Raw genomic sequence first — 14896 nt, 5'->3', positions numbered from 1 at the left:
CCTTCACCACCGGCTCACTGTGACTGCAGTGTGTGCCATCCACAGGATGCCCTGCAGCAACCTACCATGGCTTCTTCGACAGCACCTCCCAAACCCGTGACCTCTTTCACCTAGAAGAACAAGAGCAGCAGGCACATGGGAACAACATCACCTGCACGTTCCCCTCCAAGTCACACACCATCCAGACTTGGAAATATATCGCCGTTCCTTCATCGTCGCTGGGTCAAAATCCTGGAAACTCCCTGCCTAGCAGCACTGTGGGAGAACCGTCACCACACGGACTGCAGCGGTTCAAGAAGGCGGCTCACCACCACCTTCTCAAGGGCAATTATGGATGGGCATTAAATGCCAGCCTTGCCAGTGACGCCCACATCCCATGAACGAATAAAAAAAAATCTTTCATGTGAATCAGAAGGTTATGGGTTCAAGACCCACCCCACTCCAGAGATTTGAGCATATAATCTAGGTTGGCACTTCAGTGCAGTACTGCGGGAGTGCTGCACTGTCAGTGGGGCCATCTTTCAGATGACATTAAACCAAAGCCCTATCAGGTATACGTAAAATATTATTTGACATTATTTGAAGATGAGGAGGGGTATTTTCCTGATGCCCTGGCCATCAATTATCCCTCAGTCAACAACATCAGAACAGATTATCTGGTCTTTTATCTCGTTTCTATTTGTGAGACCTAGCTGTGCTTAAATTGGCTGATGTGTTTCTCTACATTACAACAGTAACTACACTTCAAATATATTTCACTGGCTGTGAAGGCTTTGGGATACTCTAAGGATGTAAATGGTGCTATATCAATGTAAGTTCTTGCTTTTTTACCCTCCTGGTTTACACTATTATATAGATAGATATCGGGCAGTATGGGCATAGCTCTAAGAATTAGCTGCTCAGACTACTTACAGGATGCACCACTGTACCCAACAGAGTATGTAAGGCAAATCCCTAAAATTGTAACAATATAGTTTTGCATAATGTTTCAACAGAGGGAAGGCATGGGTCCTATGGTATTTTGCATCCATCAATTGACAGTGTAGTATGGGCAGAGCTGACTGCTGATGTTTTGGGTGGGTTGGGTAGTTATAATTAGACAGCAGCCTATAAAGGTTCCTTTGCAGGCAGATCCTTTGATTCTTCCTGTGCACAGTGCTCATCTCCAGCTGCTTCATGCTGATGCCTCGTTGCATAGAAAAATTGTGCAGCAATGATGTTGGATACTTTCATTAGACTGGTACAGGAGCAGAACAGTGGGATTTGACTAAATGACTCATGTGGAGAAAAACATTGGCGTAGACTTGATAAGCCAAATGATCTGTTTCTGTGCTGTAACATTATGACTTAAGTGGAACACACCCTCTGACTTCTTAAGGTTGCTAATGGGTAATAATCACTTGACTGAAGTCACCTCATTGTAAATGTGGGTTACTGATGTCTGAGACTGTCTGAGAGATATCATAAGCCATGGCTCCAGTGGGTAGCATGGTTTGTTGAGGGCCGACCTTGTATTTTTCTGCCTGTCTGAAATACTGGAGGCACTCAAGATAAACCTACCCTGACTGCTGCTCAAACCCAAGCATTGACCTGCGTTATTCTACCCTGATGGTCACAGTCGAGCTGCCCATTGATTAAAGGTGCCCCTTGCGGTTCTTGAGTATGCTCAAATTGTGGACAGGGGACCAGATGACCACACAGGTGTTGTCAGTTATGCCCTGAACTCTGAGGAATCCTGTCATTCGGAACAAAAGCAGAGCCTTCTCATGCTGGTGTTAGCTATCCATGGGCAATGTGAGGAACTGGTCCACTGTTGCAAACCATGCACCATTTATATCCTTTATCCACCCGTGTAGTGCTGACTGATGTCCTCTGTGACATGCTGGAAAGAGCCTGAGGCATAAAAGTTGAAGGGTGTGGTGAAGTTGACAACCATTGCCATTGGCTTTGGCTGGATGTCAGATTGTAGCATGTGGCACAGGCTCTCTTGTCGATCGCAGCCTATGCAGACACAGAAACAAATACAGTTCAGTCAATCTCTGTTGAAATATATGTGTTGAAGGGTAATGGCTGGTACAGTAAGAATGCCCCGGATACAACGTTAACTGCCTAACATCCAACCTTTACTCATCCTCCTCTTCTTTCTCCACATAACATAAATAGAGAGAAAGGCATAAGTTTTTACAAGGCCCCGCACCGCCAGTAAGGACATGCATGCAGCCAGCGAATATTGCCTCACATAATGTACTCTGTTCCCAATGGAAAACCCATATTACCAATTTAAATGGCACCAAATGAAAATGACAGGGCCAAAACTCTTGGCACAAGCAGTAAGAACGTGAAGCAGGCTAAAATGAGTCAGTAAAAAAAACAAAGGAGGGATTTTCCTCTTTGCTGCAATGGTGACGGATCTTTGGTGGGCAGAACTTCCTCATGCCTAAACCCGACTTCCTGGGTCAGAGGCTTATTTTCATAAATGGGGCAGTCGTTGGGCCTTGAATGCTGCCTGAAGATGCGAATGCTTTCTCTTCATTTATGAATTTGCTGCTTTGACTGATGAGATCAATCATTCTGCAATCAATTGCACTGGACAAGGTGACCCTTTAAAACGTAATGCCCCATAACAACACTGGACCCCTGGAACACAGCTGGTAAATATATTAGCAGAACGCCTCACTACGCATTTTTTGCCCTGGCCCATCCAGGTTTACTGGTGTAACCAAGGTGAAAATTTGATCCTTGTTCTTATACCACAGGCTCAAAAACTCTAAATCCATACCCTTTAAATCCTCAATCCTTTCAGAACAGAACCTAATGCCCCGGATGCCTGTTTTTTTAGGGGCACAGCACATTCCCGCATGAAACAAGATAACTTGGGTTGATTTTCATTAACGTCAATGTAATTGTAATATTCAAACGAAGTTCTTGCCTGTTTTTGGCAGAGATTCATACCCCAAGTCCTGCTTGAGCATGGAGCGCATTATGAGTGGAGTTCAGGCTCCAGTCTATAAAACAAGAACGATTGCTGTGCTCCAACAATTACTGGATGCATTCAACTGCCTCACAGGAAGCTTCTGCACTATGTCCCAATTTGCATGGGATCCTGGCACATGGCATCAACACACTGCAGTCAACTGTGGAGCATGTGGCCACTTATATGGAGATGCAGCTGTTCCCGCAATTCAGCAACTCTGGCAACTTTGATCGATGCTCAAACTGGTCCTGATCAGGCTGTGGTCTACACCAGCTTGCAAAGCTTCGGGGAAGACATAGAGAGGAACGTCAGTCGCATGACAGACCTCCTACAGTTTGCTTTCCCGCACGTCAGTGGGAGCGTTGAGCCGCAGCCCACGTGGAAGTGGCAGTGACACTTTTGGAGTTGCACATGCCACTCTCTCTCAAGATGGCAGACGCCTGTTCCCCTGCCACCCCCTCATCCAATGCCCATCCTGTTTTCAGGAAGCCAGCTGGGTCAGACTGCCCCAGCAGCAGCCGAGATGCTGCAGTCTGCGGCTGGGCCCTCTCAGGCCTAAGTTCCTAGAGGCCGCCAACTACGGCCATCTCAAGAGCACTTATCGGAAGCCACTGGGGAAGCATCTCGGAGGAGCACAAGATCAGTTGAGAGAATATCTAAGAGAGGCTCTAGGGTGAACATTAGAATTGTTACATATTAGCGGCAGTTCAACATTATATTTTTCTGAAACCTTGTTTGCGGAGTTTGTTTTGTGAGTATTTGTTGACCGGGCAATGCGACTAACAGATGTACTCACGTTGGTGTTTGGGTTGAATGCAGTCCGCTGGAGTGTGGAAGGACTGGGAGTGATGTTGGGAAGAACTGCTGGTGCAGAGGAGCAGGAAGGGATTAAGTGAAGCATTCCTCGATGAGCTGTTACCAAAAAGCTCGTGCAACTGCCAAGATAGGTGGGCTTTGCTCTTCTCTTACCATTCTCTGGTACCTCCTGGTCTTCTTGCTCCTTGACCACAGTGTCCTCCTTCTACTGGTAGTTTGATGGGTTGTCCCCTTTGCAGGGCGAAATTGTGCAGCATGCAGGACATGACGATGATGTGTAACACTTTGTGTGGGCTGTACTGCAGGACACTTTCAGGCCTATCCAGGCAGTGGAGCCGTTGCTTTAAGAACTCAGTAGTCTGCTGCATGAGTGCTCTTGGTGGAGGCATGGATTGGTTGAAACTGTGTTCGGCCTCGGATCATGGCTTCCTGACATATGTTAAGATTCAAGTTTTCGGGGATAGCCCTTGTCCCCAAGTAGCTGGCCTCTCACCCGATAAAAGAGTGAGAGGATGGAGGACTGGTGCAGGATATAAAGCATCATGACAGACCTGCATGATCCATTGCACACCAGTTGAACATTGAGGGAGTGGAATCCCTTCCTATTCATAAAAGCTCCGGGGCCTGGTTGCTGGAGCACAGAAGCCGATATGCGTGTAGTCGATGATGCCCTGCACCTAGGGAAGCCTGTAATTCTGGCTAAGCCCAGAGCTATATCTTGCTATTCTGTGTCTTCCATATGGAATGATATGAATTGGAATAGGCAATCTGTGACCTCTGCTACGCAGCCATGCACAGTAGACTGGTTTGTACTACTAATGTTTCCTTCAGCAGCCTGGAAGAACCCCAAGATATAAAAATTAAGGGCCACAGTTACTCAGACAGCAATGGGCAGGAACTTGTACTTGGCTGGGAGTCCTGTTGGAGCAGGTGACACTGCCCAGGGACTGCCTCCCTGGAGAACCTAAGCCTCTGCACACACTGCTCCTCTGTAAGGTGCAGGTAGGAGGTCCTTGGCCTGTAGACTCTGGTGAGGGAGGAGGAGTAATGCTCCTATGAGCTCTCCTCCTTCTGCCCCCTCTTCCTGAAGTCGCAGCTCTGGCTACTCTTTTCTGCTGCTCCTCTTCCTCCAGTCACAATGGCATTATTACCAGTACATCCATAATGGTACAAAGAGGTATTGCCAGACGCCCCTGCTCCAAGTAGAACTCTAGGCTCAATATTACAGTTGTCTCCAAAGTGTTGGCTCACAAAAATCACCAAAATCAGCACAATTGCAGTAAAAATGTACTTCCCAGCGTTTTACCTGAGAGCAGCTGAGGAACTCTGTAATTAACGCTGCAAACAGTGCCCTTCCAACTAAGCCCACCCACGGTTTGTGGGCAGGTTGTAGAACTGTCCATAAGAACGTTGCTTCAACTGAAAATGGCATTTGTATCCTGAAGCAGGTGAAGGGTCCTCATTAGCATATATTAGGTGTCAGGCGGGCACATTGGACACCTAAAACAAAACTCGCTTCGTTGGTCGTGTCTCGAGCTTGAAATGGGCAGGAGAATTCAGGATGCTCTTTTCAGGGGCCTAACACCCCAATTTATGGTATAAACGGGGTGTCTGGCTGTTGAAAATTATCCCCCCCAACAGACATCGGAGAAAGAAAAGTCAAACCATGTCTGAAAAAAAAATTATTCACCAACAAATTTCAGATAAAAACTGTGCAAAATAAATTCTGGTAAATCACCCGCAATATCCAGCAAAACGTCGGCAACCTCCCCCCACCCCCACACCACACCCTGCCTCAAAGTCTATCAAAAAAGTACGATACCCACCAAAATAACATATCTTCCAAAACACCCCAACAGCTGGCCAGAAACCCTAACATCCATGAAATCCTCCCAAATATCCATGCTACTCCACAGAATCCGCCAAATGATATCCAAACAACCCCAAAACTCTACTGGACAACCTCAGACATCCATCAAAACCACACATCATGTGCCAAACCGCCCCATAACAAATGTCAAACAACCACACAGCAGTCAAAGAAATATTAGCACCTTGACTGACCAGTTTCCTGATATTCCTTTACAAAATTATGTTGCGTTAAGTTGCTCGCAGTAAAATCATATACACCAGCCATTTTGGTTGGAGGTCATTAAAATCTGGAAAAAGAGCATTTAACTTTTTTTTTCCTGACAAAGGACATGTGGCTGTAAGTGAACCTGGATGCATCCCCATTAGATGGCAAGAGAACTTGACGACTGCCCACTAGATGGCATGGAAACTCAGACATGTACCCATTAGATGCCAAGAAGCTGAGCTATATTCAATCCATGGTTGAAGTTATCAAGAATTAAACTGGGATTTCCTTTTTAATAAAAAGAACTAGCTGCTTGAGTCATTCCTCAAACTGGCAAATATGAAGGTTCAAGATTCTATGACACCATTATAGAATTATCTAATGGAATTGCTGTACTCTTACTTAAAAATCATGTAGGATTATACAAAATTCATATAACATGCAGCCTTTTACATGACGTTGATGAATGTTAAGATATTAAAAGAAAAACCGCCACCAGGTCATTTTTAACCTGTTCCTTTAGTTTACATATATTAAGGGATCTGTATTATTATTTTAAACCATTATTTCTGCAAAATTTAATTTAGAATGTTGCAATGTAATTTCTGTGAGTGCCAATGCATTTCCAAAATATTTTATTGCAATCAACATTTTTCCAATAGGCCCATCGTTATTTGTCCAAGTTTGTCAAACCTTCAAAGGACTTCTGGTTATTGGCTTTCATGGCTATGTTTTAAAATCAAACACAGAATTGTATTTATTGCAGACTGATCAAATACGTTGAATTATTTAGTAGCATGTATCAAATTATTAACTAATAATCTTACGCAAAGCCCTGGATTTTTAAACTTGCGCCTTAAACAAACATTAATGATATCTCAGCAAAACCTTCACAAGATCAAACATGGTAATTTCATTATGCTCTGTAAATATGCATAAACTTTTCAGTTAAAACTCTTAAGGTTCTTCTTGGATATTTCGGTGTAAAGGTACAGTAGCCACATTGCTCAATGCCAAATTCTGTATTATAATATTTATCTTCTAAATTGCTGTCAATTTGCAACATTATTCTTATTAACTCAGTCGCACTCTAGCCTATGAATTGGAAGATTATAGATTCAAACCCACCCCATATAATTGAGTGTTTTGAAAGAGTGATGCATTATCCAAGGTGCTGTCCTTTGGTTGAGACATTAAACTGAGGCTCTGTCTGCCTGTTCCAATAGTTCGGGTTCAGGTGGTAAAGACTCCCTGGCAGGAAGCCTAGAGGCTGCCTCCGAGCGGGTAAGTCCGCGGGATCAGCTCCCTGGTCGTCCCACGGGGGGTCCCCGCAAAGGGGAGGGGAGGGGCGAGTTCGCGGCAGGGGAAGCCTAAGATTTCCTGGCCCCACAAGAAAATAATAAAAATAAAATCAAACTTACCCTTATGAGCCTCTTCCGGCGCTGATCCATTCCCGTGGGAAACGGATATTGCGGTCGGGTCCCGATGACGTCATCGGGACCTGATATGCGTATGCTAAAAAAAGAACTCTGCCTGATTTGGGCAAATGTCTGTAACACCTGCGGTGAAAATCCCAGGGGATCAGCTCCCGGGAGCTCCAGGGCAGGTAAGTGACCTGGGGGATTTTAACCACTCGACTAAGTAGTTTCTGCCAGGTGAGCAGGGTTAAAATCAGCCTATAGGCTCTGAAACAAGGCTAATATTCATCTCCAGCAATAACCTTGGTAGGAGACTGGCAGAAATCCCAGAGAAACTACATTAAAAGCTGAAAACAGCCAGGAATGGATTCAGAATAGCTTCAATGTGAAATCACCAGCGCAGGTGCAATAAGCCAAATGTTGAAATTTCTATGCTTCTATCAAAATTCCAGAGAAAGGGTGAATTGAAGAGTGAATGAAATGGGTAATTTTGCTGGAAACCCCTCAATAAAAATTCTGAAGAAAAAATAATAACTTTGCAAGAATATTGCACAAAAATCTTAGCATTTGTGTATGCTGCAAAATGTATTTCCACTACATAAACTGTACATGGCCATATAGATCAAGAAAAATGGTGCATTACAGAGAGAAAGAATAGCAGACTGAGCAGACACGACCCACTTCAAGTCTTACTATCGACTGACATTAGTTTGGCTTGGAAGAGTATTTTATGAGTTGTATTTCAAGCTTTGGATTGGCATTACCACAATAAGAGAAGAGTGTAACAGCAAGTGATAAAAAGTAAAAATAATCTGGAAATAAAGAAAAGAGGAAAATGCTGGAAATGCAAAGCAAGTCCAAATGAAAAAGTGAAAGTTAATATTTTAGCCATAACCTTTCATCTGATTTAATAGTTCTGACGCCCAAAACATTAGCATATCTCATTGCAGTGGAGTTATTCATAGGAGCAGGAGTAGGCCATTCAGCTCCTCGAGCCTGTTCTGCCATTCAATTAGATCTGTATCTTAAATCCATTTACTCGTCTTGGTCCCATATCCCTTAATACCCTTACCTAACAAAAATCTATTCAACATAGCAGGTACAAAGATATCATGCTACTTACAAGACTAGTCTTTGTTAATGTAGTTTGCTATACCGAACTTGCTGAATTCAGCGTGACTAAGCAGCTACAAGGCAGCTCTTACAGGAAGCTTTAAGACAAAAAAGGTTTATTACCACCTTCCAAGCTTTTACAAGTACCCAACCTGAGTAGCCAGGGGTACCACTTGAAGGTTATACATAAGATAGTTGCCATCTAACCAAAGAAGAATTCTTGATTTCAATTAATGCGATATTCAAGAATTCTGCCAAGGTTCAACCAAATGCTTCAACTGAACAGTTATCACTGAGGTGTGAAAATACCAGCTGAAGGTTTCAACACTGCTCATCAAGCTGAGTGAGCCTGTCAGGCTGCCAGAATAATTTCACCTACTGTGTCACCTTTTCAAGCCCTTGGATGTTCCATCTGTACAACCAGCCAATGCAGTATTCAACAGTGATCAACTTTTATTCAACGCTATTCAGGGTAGCTGTAGCAAAGGTTGATTGATTGCAGCTGGATGTAGAGTACTCATTTGGTTACTGCTCTCCTTGAGTTATATTTCCCTCTGTGGATAAAGCTGAACAAAATAGCAGTTGTGAATAATGTAGGTTTCTGTCATTACTTTTCTATACCATCTTGCTTAGTGTTTGCAAAAAGAAAAAAGAAATGCTTCTTAAGGATAAGCAAACTCTTGTAGTTTTGTTTAGGGTATGATAAGTGGGAATAGTGAGTTCTTTACTCACTGTGAGTTAGTTTTAGGAAGAAAGTTTCAACAGACTCTTACACAGTAGCAGGATATGCTTCTTTGATATACCCTCTGTTCCTCTTTTTAGACAACCTAACATGGCATTTGCTTTCTTGACAGTAAGGAAAGAAAGAACTTGCATTTATATAGCATCTTTCATAACCTCAGAATATCCCAAAGTGCTTCACAGCTTTGAATTCCAGATCCCTTTCTTGAATCGTCTTTGCCGTCTATTAATCCGATATTTCATTTGCTTAGTTTTACCCATTAGTGCAAGACTTTACACTTATCCACAGTAAACTACATCTGCAAATTCTCCACCCATTTCTCTAAACAGGCCAAGTCCCCATGTAGCTTGTCTGCATCTTCCACCATATTAACCACTCATGCTATTTTGGTGTCATCCACAACCTTTGAGATAAAGCCACTGGTGCCTTCCTCCAGATCCTTTTGAAAATGTTGAAAATTACATGTCCTGACATCAAGCCCTACCGGACACCATCTGTCACTCTCCTCCAGCCAGAATACTTCTCGTTCACCCAGACCTTCTGTTTCCTATCATCCAGCCATGATGTGATCTGCCTTAATGCACTGTATCCAAAACTGTGCCTGTTAATTTTCTGTGAGACATCTCATCAAAAGCTTTACTAAATTCCAAGTAAACAATGCCATCCCTGTATATATCCTTAGTTATTTTAATAAAGCTTCTACTAAATTGCTCTGGCACAATTTGCCTTATATATTTCCCTAAATGTTCCATCAGCTTAACTTTGACAATCGATTGTAGAATTTTCCTTGGTTCTGATGTGAGAATAACTGGTCAATATTTTCCCAGATCCCTCAGATTCTTTTTCCATTGCTGTGCATCAGCGCACACTTCCATAGGTCAGTGGCCACCAACATGGACACGTGGGCAGGAGCACAGAACAGGCAGCGAGCTCTCAAGCAGCCACCCGTTCCGAGTCAACACCTCTGGATAAATGAGAGGAGAAGGATCACAAAGCGAGCAAGCTGGAATAGGACAATCTATTCCTAATACATAGGCAGGGCCATCAGCGTTTACAAGCTGTTGGATTACTTGGCCACGGGGATCACAAACAGGTCCTCAGCAGACATCAGGAAATATCTACACTTATTCCTTTAAATGTTATTTATTTTTTAAAATCTTATTCTCAGTATGGGTGTGACACTGACAAGGCCACATTTATTGCTCAGCCCTAGTTTCCCTGAGAAGGTGATGGTGGGCCTTCTCCTTGAACCTCTTCACCTGATGAATTTAAAATAGTAAATTTTAAATCTGGCCAATTACCACCCCATCATCAGCAAAAGTGATGGAAGGTGTTGTCGACAGTGCTATCAAGCGGCACTTACTCACCAATAACCTGCTCACTGATGCTCAGTTTGGGTAGTCCTTGTGCTGATGGTGCTGTCTCAATGGCATTAGAAAGGGAAATCTAGGATACTGATATTAAGTAGTACAATAGAAAGATCACAGTACACCAGTATAGGGAAAGCAAAGCAGCTCGTGATAAAGACATAAAAGTTTTTCAGATAAACAGCAGTAATAAGAAATCATTAGTTTAAAAAAAACAGAAGATTATGTCCAATTAAATATAATAGCAGACTTCAAGGAAAGAAGATCTCAACCAGAACATATTGAACCTCTGCTGCTTCCTGCAATAGTTGCTTTGCTTCTTTCTCCTGTGCCACTCCTTGTCAAGCTGAAATCCAATCTATAGTAGGGCTTGAACCCACAGCCTTCTGATGTCTTTCAGTGGTTGTATTATGCAGCAAATAGCACACCATTGTCACTCTGCCAGCTCTCTTTGGGGCATATTGTATGAACCCTTTTGTGTGGTCCAAACATTAGAATCATTGTTTCAGCAAACCAAATGTCTGCCCAATGTGCATCCTGCATCTTGAATGTGCCTTGTTGTACACGCTTTGTTAGGGGTACAATTTGGATGTTCGTAGAGTGGAATCATTCTCTGTTGAATGTCATGGAACATTCCAGAGGTGCAGTTGATAACACCTTCTACCTTGGAAATGTCACAAAAAGACTGTTAGCCTCTTCACCTGATGAATTTAAAATAGTAAATTTTAAATCCGGCCAATTACCACCCCATCAGTCTACTCTCAATCATCAGCAAAGTGATGGAAGGTGTTGTCGACAGTGCTATCAAGCGGCACTTACTCACCAATAACCTGCTCACTGATGCTCAGTTTGGGTACCGCCAGGACCACTCGGCTCCAGACCTCATTACAGCTTTGGTCCAAACATGGACAGAAGAGCTGAATTCCAGAGGTGAGGTGAGAATGACTGCCCTTGACATCAAGGCAGCATTTGACCGAGTGTGGCACCAAGGAGCCCGAGTAAAATTGAAGTCAATGGGAATCAGGGGGAAAACTCTCCAGTGGCTGGCGACATACCTAGCACAAAGGAAGATGGTTGTGGTTGTTGGAGGCCAATCTTCTCAGCCCCAGGACATTGCTGCAGGGGTTCCTCAGGGCAGTGTCCTAGGCCAATCATCTTCAACTGCTTCATCAATGACCTTCCCTCCATCACAAGGTCAGAAATGGGGACGTTCGCTGATGATTGCACAGTGTTCAGTTGCAACCCCTCGGATAATGAAGCAGTCCGTGCCTGCATGCAGCAAGACCTGGACAACATTTAGGCTTGGGCTGATAAGTGGCAAGTAATGTTCGCGCCAGACAAGTGCCAGGCAATGACCATCTCCAACAAGAGAGAGTCTAACCACCTCCCCTTGATATTCAATGGCATTACCATTGCCGAATCCCCCACCATCAACATCCTGGGGGTCACCATTGACCAGAAACTTAACTGGACCAGTCACATAAATACTGTGGCTACAAGAGCAGGTCAGAGGCTGGGTATTCTGCGGCGAGTGACTCACCTCCTGACTCCCCAAAGCCTTTCCACCATCGACAAGGCATAAGTCAGGAGTGTGATGGAATGCTCTCCACTTGCCTGGATGAGTGCGCTCCAACAACACTCAAGAAGCTCGACACCATCCAGGACAAAGCAGCCCCCTTGATTGGCACCCCATCCACCATCCTAAACATTCACTCCCTTCACCACCGGCGTAGAGTGACTACAGTGTGTACCATCCACAGGATGCACTGCAGCAACTAGCCAAGGCTTCATCGTCAGCACCTCCCAAACCCGCGACCTCTACCACCTAGAAGGACAAGAGCAGCAGGCACATGGGAACAACACCAGCTGCACGTTCCCCTCCAAGTCACACACCATCCCGACTTGGAAATATATCGCCGTTCCTTCATCGGCGCTGGGTCAAAATCCTGGAACTCCCTTCCTAACAGCACTGTGGGAGAACCGTCACCACACGGACTGCAGCGGCTCACCACCACCTTCTCAAGGACAATTAGGGATGGGCAATAAATGCTGGCCTTGCCAGCGACACCCACATCCCATGAACGAATAAAAAAAAAGTAACCAGCACGTCAAAACAGGACATCCTGTTTTCTTAATAATGCAATAATTAAATTCAAACTGGCTAGTTGTTATCTGCCTGGTAGAGCAAGTGGCAAAAATGCTGAGTACCACCAACACTTCTGCCCTTACTGGCAGCACACTGCTGATATTTTTCCTTGCCTGAAAGCCTGTTTCCAAGGGACAGTAGAATTCATTAATGGCTCCCTGGATGTGAAGACCTCTTCACAAGCTACTTCTCAGTGTGCATTAGGTAATTCTGTTGCTTGCAGCGGACTCTCTGTCTAAGATAATAGCAGCTTCTGGTGGTTCTCCTCAGACCTATTTAGTCCTTCTAAGCTGCTCCTCCTCCAACAAAATAAGACTTGGTGATGCACCCATATTGCTGTCTGGATTGAAAGAATTGAAATGGTCCTTTCAGTGTTTCCTACTATACATGGTGCTGGACCTTTTCTGACTGCACTGTCTCAACGTGAACTTTGATGTAAATGCCATTAATGCCACGTGCTTTTCAAGGCTAACATGAACATGTATGCACATTCACCATTAATTTTGCTTAACAAGACCATAACAAAGAAAAGTAACTGTTCATGACAGGTTTGTGCATTAACTTACATTAAACCAGTTTACTCCTGATAGCAATTGTAAAGGAAAGCTTAGTGACTACTTCTTTATTGTTAACACAGAGAATTACTGCACCTAGCACTTGTGCTAACTTTAACTCAAAGTGGAGCTTCATCTCTGAAAAGAGATAAATGTCAGCTGGGCTCAGTTGACAGTAGTCTTGCCTCTGAGTGGGTTTAAGCATTATGTAGGCTGATGCTTCAGTGAAGCCCTGAGATAGTGCTGCATTATCAGAGGTGCCATTATTTTGGATGGCATTACAATTAGGCCCTGTCTGTCACTCAGGTGAGCATAAAAGATCTCATGAAGAGCAGAGAGTTCTCCAGGTGTCCTGTCCTCCCTGCTCCCAGCACTCCCAGCATAGCATGAGTATTACAGCAGGGCAGCAGAAAAATGTTTAAATGAGCTGGCCCTGCATTATGGGGTGAGGTCAGCTCATTCATCCAAATATAAATGCAGCACCTAACAGGCAGTGGTCCCAGCAGCTCATCAACCCAAACGTTTATTTTTCACCAGTTTGAGCCAATGTTCCCTTGTGTTACTGTCATGGCCTAACTTTAACTGGTGTTCTTCCGGATTTACCTGCTCTTTACTGTTTAATATCTTACCATGCTAGTGACTGCCTTACAAAATTAAACTAGATTAGTCAGACATGACCTACCCTACAATAAATCCCTGCTGAATCTTTGATCAGCTCCTACTTGATAATGCTGTATTATGACTGGCAACTTATGTTAATCTAAATCCATCTGAAGGTGTGAATTTGTATAGGGAAGGCACTCTAGTCTAGCCTGACTAGGATCAGCTGTTTGATTCTAGTTATATTAGCAACAATGCCAAGTTAAAATGTTTCTTTTTCTGAAGAAGGGCCCAAGGGAACCAGTTCAAATAAAAAACCTTTTTTCCCCTCTCTATTCTTACCTGTTACACTACGAGGGAAAGCTATTAGTTCATCTCTGAAATCAAAGCCATTTATTGAGACACCTCAGCAGTGTGCAGCTGATAGAAGTACATTTCCCCGCGAGTGTTAGCAAAAAGATTGCTCACTTTCGCTGTGTGATCAGGAATTATATATCAAAATGTGCAGTTAATAGGCTTGAGCTATTTTATATGCAAATAATTCAGAACATTCACTTAATGTCTACACATTTTTTTTAATGTAACTGCCCTCTACAAGATGATCAGTTACTTTACAAAATTGCTTTTTAAATTTGCACTAATATTTATCATTTTTTTTTCTAATTCTGATTTGTAATATGTAAAGCCTGACCTTTTCACTTAGGACATTCATTGGCTGACAGAATCTACAAGAACAATAATATCTAGTATCAGGTAGTCATTCACCGTACATGGTATGTTTATCAGATAAAGTCCTTCACTGTTTGCTAAATGTGAAAGTTCTTCAAATAAATGTTCAGTTCCATTATATTTTTGAAGCCTAGAAAATGCTGTCGGTGATATTAATAGACGAAAAGTGCAAAATAGGTAGGTGGATTTTCTGTTCAACACAGCCAGTGGTCTTGAGAAGTGGCCTGAAGTGCTCTTTCACAAGCTGTGCGAGAGATTCATTTTAATGTAACAATGTTTAATAATGAGATGAAAATTGGCACAGGCACAATTCTCCAATTTTCTCACAGAATATACTGTGTGTGCAGATCACTATGCAAA

General features: G+C 43.4%; 1 protein-coding gene across 1 annotated transcript in view; it reads left to right on the top strand.

Annotated features, from left to right (window-relative positions):
• LOC137323447 (contactin-associated protein-like 5) overlaps nucleotides 1–14896 on the top strand; it is a 590554-nt gene that overhangs the window by 456490 nt on the left and 119168 nt on the right. The window lies entirely within an intron of this gene.

The sequence above is a fragment of the Heptranchias perlo genome, chromosome 7 (genome assembly GCF_035084215.1).
Source record: "Heptranchias perlo isolate sHepPer1 chromosome 7, sHepPer1.hap1, whole genome shotgun sequence".
NCBI classification, from domain to species: domain Eukaryota; kingdom Metazoa; phylum Chordata; class Chondrichthyes; order Hexanchiformes; family Hexanchidae; genus Heptranchias; species Heptranchias perlo.
Note: the sequence above shows the minus strand (reverse complement) of the source record. Positions and strands in the feature narration are given on the sequence as shown.